This window comes from Leptosomus discolor, chromosome 2, assembly GCF_034619465.1.
Source record: "Leptosomus discolor isolate bLepDis1 chromosome 2, bLepDis1.hap2, whole genome shotgun sequence".
Classification (NCBI taxonomy): domain Eukaryota; kingdom Metazoa; phylum Chordata; class Aves; order Leptosomiformes; family Leptosomidae; genus Leptosomus; species Leptosomus discolor.
Genome location: NC_141392.1, coordinates 50796509 through 50813311, shown reverse-complemented (window position 1 = coordinate 50813311; position 16803 = coordinate 50796509). Strand labels below are relative to the sequence as shown.

Below are 16803 nucleotides of genomic sequence, written 5' to 3'. Positions count from 1 at the left end.
TTCCTGACCTACAGCTCACTTGTTCCTACATCACTGCTCGCCTTGCAAGCAGAAATTACGTAAGGTTTCATGAAAGGCAAGCTCTTGGTTAGTACCAGTCTTGACTTTTGGCTAGTGTTGAGTTATCACAATAAATAGTAAATAGATAATTCCATTTCTTTTGACTGTCCAGTTTTGTTTTGTTTTTATAGTAAGACTAAAAAGGAATTAAAAAATTATCGTTGGTATCTATACAAAGCTTGAGGAAAAGATTGGAGTGGGAAAATTTAACTGTCATCATCAGGATGGTTTACTACACCTTTGTGCTGTATAGAATTGAAGTATTATATATTTGTAATCTTTTAATACTTGTAATACTTTAATATCTTTTAGTCTCTGAAATAACCATCAGATATACTTTGATTTCCAATGGAAAGGCTTAACAAACATGCGCAGCTTAGCTTATGAAGTTATTGATATTAAATAATATGTACTTTTAGTGCATCTTGTTAAACAAGCTGTATTATTGCTACACTAATTACACTATGGTCAACTTTTAAATTCTGTGAAAAGTACTAAGTGTGAACAAATAATAAAGCTATGGTGCTGCCACATATGTTGAAAGGGAATATATTTAGGGTATGGTAGCAAATGGTAAAGTTTCTGTGTTTCAGAATGAAAGGTTGACCAGCCATCATTATTCTTGTCTTCTGGGAATAAATTGTATGGCTCAGGCCTGTCGTCTCTAAAATCTGCATGCTGCTGCTGTTTGACAATTTCATAGATCTGTGTTGAGAAATCATGGCCACAGTTCGGGATGGCAGTTTAAAAAAATTATGTAACTAGTTGCAAAGGTGGGTTTCTGAGTGTTAGGAATACCTTAGAAAAAAAACGATTCCTTAAGTGCTTGGGGACATTGGCATGTGAAAATGAAAAGCAAGTCCATATACATAAGTGACTAGAATGACTATCCTTATATTTAAGAAAAAAAAAAAAATCCTTTTCTGACAATGCCAGTGGGGTTTCTGGAAGTCAGATGCTTACTTTTACATTTAGAACTATAACTATCAGAATGTCTTGTCAATATTGATTGTTAAGGGAATTTGTTAGAATTAATTGTCTTCTGCTTACCAGAAACTCTCTGGCTGAGGCAATGTGGAGTGGCAGTTCAGTGTGTTGGATGTCATGGATTGTGCTTTAACTTCTGTTGCACTTGAAAGCTGCAACTTGTCTATACAGGAGACTGCCAAACTGATGGTTACATTCACTTGTAATTGCTATCAGCTTCTCTGACTACGTGTTAAAAGTCATTGTATAAGCAGGTTCCTCAGCTAAGATTGAGATATTACGTATACAGTGTGTTCTGAATCTACTGCATTCAGGTTATAAACTTAAAATAGAAAATTACTTAAAGCATTCAGAGTGCAGTATTTAAGATGCTACTCTGGGAACAATTAACTTCAGTGTCTAGCATCTTTTACATTGATATTTCTTCTGAAGACTTTTTCATAAGTATGCACGTCTGCATTGTTTGGTTTCTCAAACAGATTCATCAAACTTGGGAGGCTCTCTTCATGCTTCATTTTTGACCACTGTAGTAACTGGCCTTTTATTCTTAAACTAACTTTAAGCAAAAAAGTTGTATTCATATAAAGGTGCTACTGAACTTACATATTCAACATATCACAACTGCTGTTGTAATATACAGTGAAGAATGTACTGCATTAAGCTGTGTAAGAATTTGTATGTAGCTGTGTGGTAAAGAAAAATCCTCTAGCTTAGAATTCAAGCCTGTTTAAGAATGTACTTGGTGGTCAATACCACTTTGCCTTCCTAGAGGTTCATTGTAAGACATAAGAGGTAATGAAAATAATTTTGCTTGCTTGTAAGCTATTATTTTTTTTTCAGTAGTGAGTACTTCAGGAAATAGGCTTTTCTATTCCAATTTTAAAGCCTTTATTGCATTTGTAACCATTTATTTTGAGAGCAGGAGGAGTTGTGAAGCTGAATGTGGTGGTTGTTGTTGTTGTTGTTATTATTATTATTTAATCATTTATTTATTAAAGAATTGCTGAAGCATGGCCTTTTTCCAAGTCTCTTGAGTTAATATCCCTGATAGTCTGGAAATGGCGACACTCTGAAGAGATAAGAGTTAACGCTATTAGCTAATAGTATAAAAAAAAAGAAAAAAAAGTTATTACAGGGAAAAAAAAATTTCCTCTTTGCAAGTTACTGATTTAATAACATATTTAAATACTAAAGGCTGACTGGTAGAAAATATACTTCAGGAAATGCAAAAGGTAGCAATGTTGAAAGTAACAAACGGTATTTCTTGAATTACCCCTGACTGAAGGCTGACTCCTTTTAAGTCTGCTTATGGAGATTTTGTAGTTCAAAGTCTCTAGTATATCATCTTCAAAATCTTACCTGAATACATCTTTTATTTAAGTAAAAAATATTAATTTCAGACTGATAGTAGTGAAGAATACAGTGTAGGCATGATTAGCTTAGTTATGTATGGGAATGAGAATTTTACAAGAAAATGTTTTCTTTAAATTTTATATAAGATTTGACAAACGTGTCATATTTGAAGTAATTTATTGCAGAAGTCTTTTCATTTAAGAGTCTGAGGAACACTCATACTTTTGAAGAGCAGAATGATTTTATTTTGAAGGACAGAAAAATTTAGGTGCCTGAGGACCTTAAGAATTATTGCAAAGCAACATTAGTGTTTCAGAAAATATTACTGATATGTATCTGATGTAATGCATCTTTTAGATAGGTTTATTTCATACATACCGTTGCTTTTTATTGGCTATGTGTTGTATATCTCCAGTATATATTGGATATATTTCTGCACGTGCTCAGTAGTTGCAGCTTTGAGCAGATTTTAACAGTATTAAGACACATGGTTTCCTGTGTAATGTGAAAAGTAGCTGATTAATTTTTATATCAAAACTTGATTATATGGCATTTTGTTCTGAGAGCATTTGAATTGGTAAATAGTTAACTGGTTATTGAGCTAATTAAATATGGGAATAACTGACATAATGGTATTAAAGAAGTATTTTGTTAAACACACTGGAGGAGTGTAATCAAAGCTATGCTAGTAGAAACCAACTTCTGTTATACTTTCCTTTCCTTTTATTTGTTTTTCTGCCAGTTCCCTGTGAGAAAAAAACCTTATGATCAAGAGACAGGAGAATCTAGATTATCTTGAAATTGGAGAAAAGAAGCACTAAGTGTAGTGGAGAAAGTATGTATCAAGGGAATCTTGACTCATTGCCTGAACATCTGTGTATAAACAAATTTATAAAAGAAATTAAAATTCTGTGTCTGTTGAACAGTAATTGACTCATCTTAATATGTACCATGGTAGAAAGTGTCTTTCTGCAAAGTCGCTCCCAAGCTTTTGTTAGGTGGGAAGCACAGGGAGTGTTAATTGTGTTATAAAAAGTTGACTAGGCTGCAGCTCACAGCTGTTTGTGTTGAATAGAAGTTTTGAAAAGCTTGGAGGACAATTCATACTAAGTTGTTTGAGGTACTGACAAAGTTATCTGTAAACATCTATCTACATCTTTGTCTAGAAAAGTAGTGAAAGAAGGGAATGGTTTAAATGAATAAAATCTACTGGTTTTGGATGCTCATTCAGCAGAAAAAGATGAGGGACAAGTTACCGAACTAGGTAAGACTTTGTTTTAGCATAATATGGGGATTCTTACATATGATGTACATCATAAGATTTCTTAAAACTTTAATCTTCTCTTGCAGGGGTAATAGTGTTAAGCATTATCTAATAATACTAAAATGAGGGAGTTGTTTTTTGTGAAATTCCACAAATTATAGATTCAGTGATATTTCCCTATCTTTTTGATGCACTATGAAGGACAACTAGTGATTTTGCAGACTTCACCACTGTTCTTATTTATCAGCACCAATAAATTCTTTTTGGATTCTGGAATTTTCTAGGCTATCACCGTAACCTATCAGGCTGCCCTTCAGTGGATGATTTTGTGTTTGATATATGGCTGGCTTTTTTTGATATTTCATAAAGTTAATGTTGTGATATTTTAAACTTGTTTACCGGAAATAATTTGAGTTCAGGTTTGTTTTGAGTGTGTTTAAGTATTGTGGAACTGTGTTTGGATTTCTGTGTAGGAAAGACTGTGCTTAGTTTGAGGCTTACAGGAATTTCCATGTCCTCCATGAAGACTGATTCTACTTGAATGTGGGAATGGAGGCAGAACCTGTTGATTCAGGGAGGAAAGCAGCACGCCTTTGTGTTTCCCGAGTAGGTATCAGTTCTTGACAGCTCTTGATTCTCCATGTTTTTGGGGAGCTGCCAGCAGGGAGAATGCAGGTGGTTGTTTACCATCCTGGATATGACTCCTTAGGGTCAGATTTAGCAATCATATTGAGACTGATAGGAGGGCTCTCTTGCATGGATGAAAAGAGTAAGCACAAAATAAGATACCACTCTTGCTGAGACTAAATACTTAAATTACTAGTTGAACATTTACATGATAGAGATATTTGGCTTTCTGTTACTTTATTGTTTTCTAGATAGAGACAGCCAATCTGTAGTGTTTCATTGTGGCAAGATACTGAATTTCTTTTCAACTTGAAAAAGTCAACTGTATGATAACAGTCACAAATTTTAACTCCTGAAGTCTGAGTGGATTGCTATTTAAACTTGGGTTTAGATGGTGACAGTTTTTTCCACTTTTCTCAGCTCTGCTAGCTCTGTTAGCCTTTGTCCTGGCTAGGCTTGGATTAAAAAGGACGCTGTTAATCACAGGTTACCCTTTTGCTAAGTATGGCCTAAAGTACAGTGAATTAAGGGTATGAATGAAATTCAAGTAGCTGTGTAGATGTTAATGGGTATGCAGTGGGACAGTATTCTTTTTTACGGTTTATCCAGCTATAGTTGCAAGATTTTATTGTTGGTCTTTACGCTTTTCAGATGTAGAGAGGGATTTATTGACAGACAGTTGTACACTTTTATTAGCCTTTTCTGAGAATAATTATCAGCTTCTGTCTGCTAATTATTCACATTTTCCACATCTTCTTGGACAGTAAATGGGGAATATTTTGGTGAATGTAGGGCTCATTGAAGTGCACGCACGCTGTAAATGTTTTTTAAACACATGAGTCTTTTAACACTCAAAGCAACTCACCTTAAAGCACGTGTTCTACTGCATAAAACGATGAAAACTTACTCATATGTTTGTTAAGGCCAGGTCCACAGATCTGTTTTTTCTGTTGAAGAAAATTTGTTACTCTTACAGTAGTAGAACACTTAACTTAGCAGTGGCCAGTACTGAACTTGCTCGGAGACTGTTTAACTTAATACAATCTGACATTCTATGTAAATTACCTGATTTGATTGTTAAGTGCCACAAACTATCTGTGGAACATACACAACACGCAGTATTCATGCTTGCTTAATGAATTTGTTAATGTGATAAATTCTTGAATGTAATTTGGGTCATAATTCACTACTATATTACTACAAGACAACCAGAGTCTTGTCCTCTAACCTTAATAGCCTGAAATGAAGAAAACATTAGGCTGGTTTAGGGTGTTGAAAGTAAAATCTTCAAAACAGTGATTTAATTCAGGCAGTAGCCTGCATGTGCCTTACAGAAAGGAATAACTGTTAGCTGAAGTAACAGGAGGACTCTGGCTGTAAGAAAACCGTGGGAATTTTAAATTCTTCATTTCATTAAACGTCATTTCGGTAGATGATGTTACAGAATTATGTAGAAAACTTGATGAGAATGGATGGAATCAGTACAGGGAGGAGGTGTCTTGTTGATACAGAAATGTCATGAATTTGCCACAGAGTTGCTGGGAAGTGCCAGGATGTTTTCATGTGTGAAGAAGTAGTATTTATGGGGAATGAACATATGCACAGTAGTGTAGAGAGCAATCAAAAATAATTTACGGAGCAGTTATATTTTCATAGCAGGAGCTACGGGAGATTTTTTCCTTCTTGAGTCTTTCTAGAATTGTGAATCTCTCTCTTAATGTTTCTGTTACCTTTGTTTTGAACTAGGTTAACTTTTTTTTTTTCCTGGTCCTCCTTCACAAACTTCTCCCTTGTTTAGAAAGGTACATTCATTTTCCTTGCTTTGACATGTAGAGTTCCTTAGTTCACTAGGGAGATCTTCTCTGGCTCTCTTTTCCCATCTTGGTCCTTGCTGACATCTTTCTGGATGGTCGTGTGCTTTATAAGTCATTGTAATAGAAGGAGGGTTAATTTCTATGGTGCTTCATCGATCCTCTGAAAATGTGGTAAGATGCTATGAAAGTGCACTAAACTTGAGTTTTGGTTTCTAGCAACGCTTTATGTATTTGCATGAAAGTAGCGAATGATATAAATGGAGTTAAAATAGTGTCGCAACTGGGGAACTTTAGTAATTCAAGCAAGGAAGACAGCATGAGGTATAAGACAATCAGTTACAGACTTCTTATGCTGCTAATAAACAGCTAAAATCATTTAACATGCAGAAGACCATCTGAAAGGAAAGAAAAAAATCCAACAACAAAAATAGGATAAAAAATATTTCTGAAGAGTCAGGGTGATTAGTGAATTTGCACTATTTACTTGCCTTGAAGTTACTGGAACATGAACTCTGGATGTAGTAGCTTTTGAAGAGATGTGGAGAGTAGATACCAATGTTGCCCTCGAACTTGTCTAGAGGTTTCTGTAGGTAATTTGTAGATGTGACAGAATTAATTGGTGTCTCAAATAGAATTCTTGAAATCCCTTTTGATTCCTGACAGAAGTAAACTAGACAACGTAACTATGAACCAAACTGTTCTGGCTTTTATGCATCATTTTGCAAGTATGCTGGTGGTGTTTTTCCATGCACAAATGGCAGGAATTTTTCTTCAAAAGCAAGGAACAGGCCGTTAATTGAGTGCCTTGATCTGGCATGTGACCAATGAGTGCATATAACCTAAATGTTTGGATCTAATACTTAGTATGTAAATTATGATGATAATTTTTTTCTGTGGTTAGTAAGTCTAGTGCAGGTATTACTTTTTTCCTGGTCTTTCCCTACTATTTTGACCATGTTCATGGCACAAGGTTGATATGACTGTTTCCAGTACAGTTAACATTTCATGGACGCAAAAAGAAATTGGATGTTCTGGTTATTTAATTATTTGGAGGTTTTTTAAGACTACTTAATTCGAGTGTTGGTATTGTGGTGATTTTCTTTATTAGATTTTTTAACACTGTTGGTAGCAATTTATCTTAAGAAAACTTCTTCCAGCTTGATAGCCAGCATAATCAGACCCCAACATTATGAATGAAAAGCTGAAAACTGGTCTTTCTATTCTTCTGTCCTCTTTTGATGTAGTCTGAATGTTGTACATGTGTCGTCTCTGCAGTCTAGAGCTTTGGGAACAGTTCCCAAAATCCTGTCAAAAGCATGAACAGTCTCCTAGTTTTCAGGTTTTTTTCTCTTCCAGCTCCCATGTTTTTCCATGTCAAAATGCTGGTTTCTTTTCTGTCAGTAGGATATTTGAACTCTGGACAACAGATCCTGACATTTGGACAGAAATTTTTTTTTTTTCCTTACTAAGTGTGATCATGTACCTTAATTTGTTGGTCTTCAGTGTTTTTGCTATGGTGGTACTTGGAAGTGTAAGGAAAGAAGTGCTGACAGCACCTGGTCTGTTCTGTGGGAAAGCTGCTGTTCACTTTAACAGTTGCATATTTCTGTTGAATAAGGAAGAACCAGTTTTTTGAAAGATGGGACCCCTAACACATCAATACCAACTCTGTCATTGGTTATGTGCCATTTTGAGTATTTTTATAGATGGTTATCTGGAATGTTTAGTCCTGCAGCTGTACAGAAATGACTAATGCTTCTCTGGCAATTGGATATTGTTAAATGATTGGAATAACAAACCACATTTAGCCAACTGTCTGAATCCACCTGAAGTGCCTGGCTGATTTAATTGATCCACCTGATGGAATTATTTGGGAGCCACTTAAGATTGCTGTACTACTGATTTCAAATGCCCCATGTATTTACAACCATATGGATTGTAAGGGAATTTAATTTTTAAATTGCTGGGGGTCTTGGGGGCTATTTTGTTTTAACTAGCTTGCTGAACTGAGGAAATGTACTGTGATACATAAAGAACTAAAAGCTACTAGTTGGCAAAGAAATTTAAGATTTAGAATGAGTTTTTATAGAGAAAAGTCTAGATTGTTTTGTGTTGATAATATATGTTGTGTTCACTCTCCATCTGGTGAGTGATTGAGCTTCAAATAGCCAAGCAGTCTTTGAGGTGACTTTGAAACAATCATTTGTTTCAAGTTGACAACACTGGCATTGAATGTTCACTTAAATTTTGACTGACAAAAAGACCCAGAACTTAAATCTCTTCACTAACACTGACTCCTAACAGTATTAATCAGAAAAGGCCTTAAGATAAGCTGTCTTACAAGCTAAGATAATTGATAAATTTTATAGTTATTAATGTGATTTGAAATACTGAAACTAATCTGGAAATTAGTCAATATGTTGTGAGGAGACAAAGATATTGCAAATGCCAAAATTGTTTTTTTGCAGCCTGACTAGTGGAATTTTACAGTATCCAGCCTTTTAAATTATTGGTTAAATTTAACTTGAAATGCAGCTTTTTGGAATAGTTAGTTTGGTAGTTAAACTAATCTTCCCTTGAAAATCCCCCCACTTCTCCATTTCTAAGAAAAATCAGATACTTTGAATTTGCTGTGTCTTCTATATACACCTGAAGAAACAAATGTTTTGAGGGAAAACACATTTCCTATTGATGATGTGTTTCAGTTCTGTTAAGGAAGACTTATTTTACTTGGTTACTGCAGGCTTCAAATCTATTATTTGCAGTCTAGTTGAATACGTGTTTCATGACTTACGGTAGAAGAATCTACAAGGTCGAATAAAATGTAACTGTTTAAAATTAATCATATTTGGCCTATTTTTGTTCCTATTAAACACACTTTCAATTGTCTGTTTTTTCAATATGGAGTGTTAAGTGTAGTAAATTTGACTAGATAATGCTGTAACAACTAGATAATGCTGTAACACCAGTCTTGCCAGATGCAGAAACTGGCAAGAATCTGGCATTTTGAGTATGCTTTTCAGATCCTGGCATTTTACAGTAGTAGATACAGGATTTTTCCAGGATCTTCCTTGGAGAACCACATAATAGATGGGGGAGTGTTTGCAGGGGCAGCACTGGGAGGGAACATTCAGGTTCTCCTGTCAGCAGTATCATTCTTTATGTCAGGCTGTAGTGGGTAAGAGTTCAAATAGACAGGTTGTGTTTGCTGCTCAAACAGTTGTTTGTAGTGACCCTTAGGGAAGGAGCAACAGAAGGGATATAAACGTTGCATGCGCAACAACAGCAAGCTGACAGGCAATGAGTTTTGCCTTACTGGCTGGTTAAATAAGGCTTCTTTATTGCAAGAGGAGGGAAAGATAAAATCAAGTTGAACATTTAAAGGAAAGAAAATGAAGCAAATTTGAAGACCCTCAAAATGTCAAATAATTTGTCACCCACATTCATCTGTTGGCTCATAAATGTCAGTTCTTGTAAAAAGCCTTTCCAGCTTTTCCTTGACTCTTGAGTTTCCAAAACATTTCAGGGCCTACAGCTAAGCTTCAGAGTTAAAACTGGTTTTTTTTCAGGTTTTTAAACAGACCTCTGAATCAGGCATGGCATCTCTTGTAATTTTTGCTGCTCTCCTGACCTTGAAAAAGGATCTGTGCTCCTGTGAGAGACATCTTGAAGGGTGGTTGGCAATCATGGAATCAACTAGGAAAGCATTTTATTTACTTTAGTTACCTGGCTTGAAAGTTGAGCCTAAGGAAAGAAGTGTTTCAGCTTCCTTTGTTAGTGTACAGTTCCTCACGGCTGAGTCACTCAAAATACAGGATTGCTTTTAGGGATATTTTTTCCCCTCCTGTTAGCTTAGAGGTGATTTTGCAATCATTCAGAGAAACAACTGACCAACCCCTGCCCCCATGCCATTTCATTCTTGCATCTTTAGAGATTTGCAAGAGCAAACTTTGAAACTGTCAATGGCAAACCATAGTTGTGGGAAACAATATTTTATAGACTAGTCCACCTAATACTGCAGTAGGTGCTTTCCCAGCATCTTCAGAGCTGCTGCCAGACACCCTTTTCCACCATTTTAACCTTTGATCAGTGGGTCTCTGAAACTGTGGGCTGCTTTTAGAGGCCTTGTGAAATGTGTCACAAAGAACCAAACTCATATGTCTGATCTAGGTGCATGAAGCTGTAAGTCTGCGCTTGTAATAGAACATATCTGTGAGCCCTGAAAAAAAAAAAAAAAAAGGAGGCGGCTTCAAAATGGCTATTCTTGCTGAAATTATACTAACCATATGGTTTCATAGTGGCTTTCTTTATATGAACGTATTGTCAATAGATCATGAGAAAATTACTGGTATTCAATAATTCTGCATTTTTAGCTGTGAAATTTATTACCAACACAGTATTGTTAAATATACTAACTAATGAGTTTTTGTTAATTTGAAGATGTAGTGAGCTTAGGTATTGATAGTAACAGTAGTGGGAAAAGTGCCCAAAGAGTATGGTATTTAGTTACAACTTAGTTAACCACTATCATGTGTATATTAAATTAATTGTAAGATCATTTTCATTCCCTGATGAGCTGTGTTCTGGGTAATGTGCACTGCTATATTTGCTTCTAAACCTCTGATAAATGCAATCTGTTGGAATGTTTTTAAGACAATAGCTATTTAATGAATAGCTTGTGTGTACAGGAGAAAAGAATAAGCTTGATTGCTTACAATCTGACATTTGAAAAAGCATTTTTTTAGATCTCTTGTATTTGCATATCTAATTGCTATGTAATCAAAACTAAGTGAACTGTAGCTACTTGAAACCAAAAAATGAAAGGCAATCATCTTTACAGGGGGAAATATCCCACTCATATGCAAGTCTGTCTGAATATTAGAATTATATTCTTCTTGTGTTTAATTATAGGTGTCTGACTGAGCAGTAAATTTATGCCTGTGTATTAAAGGAGTGAATGTGACCCTGAAACATCAGCTTTCCTTTGTTGAAGCAAAGCATTGGCATTGAGAGAACTTAACAGTGTTGTGTATTTTGATGATAAGGGATTGTGCCAGAATAGCTGTTAATTACCTGCTTTGTTTGATACTGAAAGTAGTGGTTCCGCGCTTTTCTTCCCACCAGTGACAGTACTCAATTAAAACTTGTATTAAACAGTGATAATGCCCTTGTTTATCTGGTGGGGAGGACGTGAGGTGAAGAAAATTAACAGGATTTTTTCAGCTGTTTGGAGGCAGGGTTTTTTTGTGGTGTTTTGTGTTTGGGTTTTTTTTTTTTTTTGTGGGTGTTTTTTTTTAATTTTATGATCCCAGTGACAATAAAGAAAAATAGGTTTTGTCTTTTGGTGTGGTGGTGGGTTTTGGTGTCTTGGTTTTTTTTTTGTGATTTTTTTTTTTTCCCTGTTTTTTTTGTTTGTTTTTGTTTTGGCTTGTGGTGTTTTTTTTAAAATTCTTTGACTCTTTAACTCTTGAACTTTAGTAATAGTGGCTACAGTAGAAGTTATAAATCTGGAAGACATTTGCTCTATCCTGTTCCATCTCATTCCTTTGTGTGAAGTGTCTGTTGCCATGGGTCCTTATTTCACTGTTTTTTGAAATTTTATTGCATTGCTAACATGTTAGAAAAAGAGGGAGGTTTAAAATTTAATTTATTGTCTGAGCTTTTCTGTTCCAAGTATTTGAAATATGTTTCCTAATGTAGTCAGTTTTCTTGGCTTCTGTTAATATTTGTTATTGTATAAAGAAATGTCCTCAGATCTGGTTTTGCAAGATTTTGTAATTAACTTAATATTTTCCTTTTAGATTTTAAGTATGTGACAAAAATGAATGTAGTATTTTGGGAGGGAACCCTTCATTCTGAGAATGAAGCTATTTTTGCATATCTAAACAGAAATAATCAGGAGGGGTAAGGCAAGGAAGTTAACATAGAAGAAAGACTTGGTAAGCTGTGTGGGCCTTTGTTTCCTTGAGGTAGCAAGCTGAAGAGTATTCTAAAATTGAAAATTTACAAAATACATCAGTAGACAATAAGGAAGGGAATAGAAATGTTACAGTAACACTTAAATTGTTTTTATTTCATTCATCCAAAGAAATTAAGGAATGGCTTAGTTGCGTTACTTAATGAAGTTTGAAAGGTCTGCATTCAAAAACCTTGGACAGCTTTATTCTGGAGTGAAAGCTGAATGTTTGACACTAGACTAATTTGGCCAAAAATGTGAAACAGTGAAAAGGAGTAATTGCTGTAACAGCTTTAGAGCATGTACGCGAAATTCTTTTGAAGCTTTCAGTGAATGTGGCAATGCATGGTAATTCAACTAGAACTTCAGAGCTTTGGCTGTTAGGTAAATAGAGGTCACATGCAGAAAGTAAGATTGATTGCCTACAATGATTAGGCACAATAAAATTCGTTCAGAAGGTGTATTGCACAAACTTGAATGGTTAGCAGTAATGACTACTCTTAGATATAACCTTAGAATTAAAGAAACAAACAAAATTATTGCAGGTAAAACAAGGCTTTATAAGGTGTGGAAAACTTGAAAGATTTTCTTGTTTTGTTCAATACCTGAACAGAGTGTCATTGTCAAAGAGCGGAAAGCTACTTTTTATTTGGTAGTGGAACTTTTGTAATCTCATAGGACACAAGCAAACTGCAGTGAAAAGTCAAGTTAAAAAAAAACCCTTCTAATTGTATGAATTTATCATGGTTTTCAGAAAGAACACTGTAGAAACCCTTGCTTAGATGAGGTCTCATAAATGGCGTATTTTTGAAGTAGTCTACTTTTCTTTTGAAGTAAATGTTTTTCTGGACATATTAAGTGGTAAATTTAATGAAATTATTTAATTGTATATAATGAGCAATAAATTTTCACATGACGATTGATTACGTTTTCTTTAGATAATTCATAAAGTCAAGAAATGTGAATTTGTTCCTACTTAACATGCAATTCCCCTTTCATACAAAGTAAACAGTGATAAGCATTAAATAAGAATTTCATAAGATGTTTTATGATCTGGCATTTTTAAGTGGAATGATTTCTGTCCATTTCTTTAACTGTTTTTTTTTTTTTCCAATTTTCTTTCTTTTGCACTGTAATAAAAAGAAAAGGTGGAATATGAATTTGAAAATCATTTAGATTGGTAGAATTATTTCATGGTGTAGCAGTGCTGCAATACAGTATTAGTGTAACTGTGTTAGCTCATCCATGTGGGATTAGGTTTTGCAGTGATTGGGTAGGTTGCTATGGTCAGACATGCTCATTGAATAGTCCTTTCACTTTATAGGTGGGTGTTGCAACCCACACTGTCCAGTCACAATAGTTTTTCAAATATTGAAGCTAGTTTGTTGAGGCTTCCTTAAACTTTCGTGTATTTAGTATAAAATCCCAACTTCAGATGAAGTTGAGGATGATGTTCTTCCAGAATGAATAATCTTAAATGGCCATATTGCACTCTGTAAATCAAAGATAATGAGCCTATCAGATTTTCCTGTTTAAATGAAATTGTTCTGATTACATTTCATTGACTTTAGTCACTTGAAAATAATTGTCTAATATTTTTTCAGTGTTTTCTTTATTATGCATTTCAGTTAGGTTTTTGAGGAACTACTTATTGTGTTTTCTTTTAGAGAAACTTCCTGTTTCCAAATACAAATTTTAAAAGAATGTTGTGATACTTGGTTTTGAATAGGTATTAATCTGCTGTACTGTCACACAATCTCTACATGCAGATCTTTTTGCAGAGAGGAAAATTTCTGTGTTGAAATTATTTGCAATGTTAAAATATGGAAAAGTGAAGGAACTTTTTCTCTTTCAGCAATTGCCTTTCCTTGACCCTTTTTACATGATCAGACTTTCCCTTTATGTTCTTTACTATTCCTGTAGGGCTTGCAGTCACTCTGGGGGGGAATTTCAGTATATCTGATTGTGCCCTGGAGTGAGGTTCTGAAGTCTTAAGACTGGATGGAAATTCTCTTTTCTAGTCTAACATTTTTTTCCCCATTTGAAAAATGCCACCTGGAATGAACAATTCGGGTAATTTTCTGCATTCACCCCATCAACAACTTTTCCTGAATTTAATTTTTAAGTTGAACAAAAATGTCGTGCTAAGTCATACACTTGTTCAAATAGCAAAGTCTCACTTTCTCTGTAACCTTTGGAAAAAACCCTCAAATTTCTTCTACCAAGAAGCTTTAGGACATGAAAAATCTAGAAGCTCAGTTGACTTTCAGCTCTCCAAATAGTCCTCCAGAATACTATTTGTTAAGCATCTTGGTGACAGAGTTTTATGTACCACATGTGGAAAATTCAGACTGCTTATCTCCCCCCATAATCTGAGTTGATGGTACTTGTGATTTGAAATATATCTACACCTGCTAAACATGCTTTTTTTCCTCACTGATGAAAATAGTGCTGCTGAAAGCCTGTCATAAAACTTGTTTTTATTGCAGATGTACACAATGAATTGTAATTTCCAGCAGGCTCAGTTCCTGCCTAAGTAGGATCAGCAACTAAAACACTGAAAATGCGTACAACATTTATTTATGTTTGGGACCTGTAGAGCCTGTTTCACATTTGTACTTCTGCCTTGTAGCTGTGTAACAATATACTTGCATGCATCTGGTATTTGAAGTATTCTCTCTACTGAGGTCATTCTGAGCACAACGACATAAGATTTTAAAGTAGATAGTGGTGATATTGATGTTCTTTATCCCTCTTTCCCTTTTCTTAGCCATTTGGAGGTGAGAGGAGACTGTGATTCTCTAAGGGGTAAAATTTCAAAATTTACTATGTAAGCAGTAATTCTCCTATAAATTCTATAAATTCTCTATAAAAGGAGAATTTACCATTTAGCCCTTCGAATGTCTGTGCCTCAAAGTTGTTTTTTTTAATCAGATTTTGAGTGATTCAGAATTCTCTTCAAGAAAATGTAAAAATAATCCAAAATAATCCATCTAGAAACAAACTTTAATTCCGTGTATTAGCCGAGTCAAGTTATGATGACCTTGGATACGCTCTAAACCAATTTGTAATGATTACTGTCAGAGCAGTTCTTTTTCTGTTGAAAAGTAATGGCCTATGATATACTGGAGGCCAGATTAGATCATCCTGATGATTCCTTCTGGTCAAAGCCTCTGAAATTGGAAAAAAATTGCTTGGAGTTAAGCTTAGGTGTAAGAAGAGGGATAACCATAAGATGTACTGAATAAAATTTCAGTATAGTGTAATGGAACATTTGATTTATCAAAGTTTTGTATAAATCAAAAAAACTTTTCTCCCTATATATATATGTTGTGTGTGTATACTACTGAAGCATGTAATAATTCTACAGTTAGGTTTGAATTTAAGGGTTTTTTTCCCACATATCTGGCTTTGTGCATCATGGACGTAATATGTATATTCCTGTATGCTAAAATGAAAATAGTTTATTGGTGAGGATCAAGCTAAAATTTTGGGGCTGCAGTATGGTTTGGCTACGTGTAATGTCAGAGAATTCAAATTTTAATTGTGTAGATTTGTTTTGTAGATTAAGATCTGTTACTTCAGTCATGCTGTGAATAGGGCACTTCTATAGTAGCCAATGCCTCCTTAATCCTGAATTAAAGAAGACTATTCAGCAACAAGTTTTAATTATTAGAGTATGGGCTTTTGTTTTATGTCTTGTTACTGGCTTTAGCTTAGAAAAACTTATTAGTTTAAGGAGACTTAGCAAGGTTTCCAGGGGTTGTTTGTTTTAAGAAAAGTAGTAAAGTATGTTCACTTGTGTGACAAATTTGAGACAGTCTTCAAGGATTTTTAAAGGGAAAAAATCAAGTGAGGTATAATCTTACTAATAGGCAACAGGAAATGAAATTCTGCAGCAAGTTTGAGATGAACAACATGTGAGAGATCAGGAGGAAACTGAGAACGAGGTGTTAAGCCTCCACAAAATAGTGACAAGAGTAGGAGAAGGCATTTTTTTCCTAAATGTATTCATAAATGCTGATTTATCTGTGTTTTTTACAAGTACATTTTCTTTTATGATAAAGAGTTTCTTGCTTTCTGCAACTGAGAATAGTAGTTTTCCCATGTATCTCACTAGGTATTTTACTACTCCTTTCAATTCCAGTCTGTTCACTCTGTCTTCATGCAGTTATAGTGTTAAGAGCTTGGTAATTACTTCGAGGTGAGAGTAAATAGTAGGACATACAGAACTTGCAGAACGCATGGATTTTAGTATCCTGGGATGACTTAGCTAACAGGACTGTGCATGGTTGTCTACATAGCACAAAAAAACCCAACCCAAAACCAATGCTTATGCCCTTAGGGAAGGGAAACATTTGAAATGCACAAATAAAAAGCTCAGTATGGAGCTGTGTACTAGTTATTTCTGTGTCAGGAGTTTCAGATGTTCTGTGCTTTTTCAGAGGTCAGCTGCTCTTCAGACTCTTGGTGAATATGTACGGTGCAAACTATTATTTCTTAGTTTAATTCTGTATTTTCTTAATGCCTATACTTACGTGTGTGTATTGGGAAAAACTGCATGCCTGTGGTTTTGAATCTTTGTGTGTGGTGTTTTTATATACTATTTGATTATCAGATATAAGACTTTATTCATTGGTATCTTCAGAGTAAAGAATTGGAGTAAGACCTCCTGCCTAAGATGGAGTAATGTTTTAAAACTCCAATAGGTAAGCTATCCTGCATGTTGTATTATGTTAGAG

The 16803-nt window shown here is 34.8% G+C and overlaps 1 protein-coding gene across 4 annotated transcripts in view; it reads left to right on the top strand.

The window, feature by feature from the left end:
• QKI (QKI, KH domain containing RNA binding) overlaps positions 1–16803 on the top strand; it is a 165626-nt gene that overhangs the window by 70785 nt on the left and 78038 nt on the right. The gene's annotated exons all lie outside the window — the stretch shown is intronic.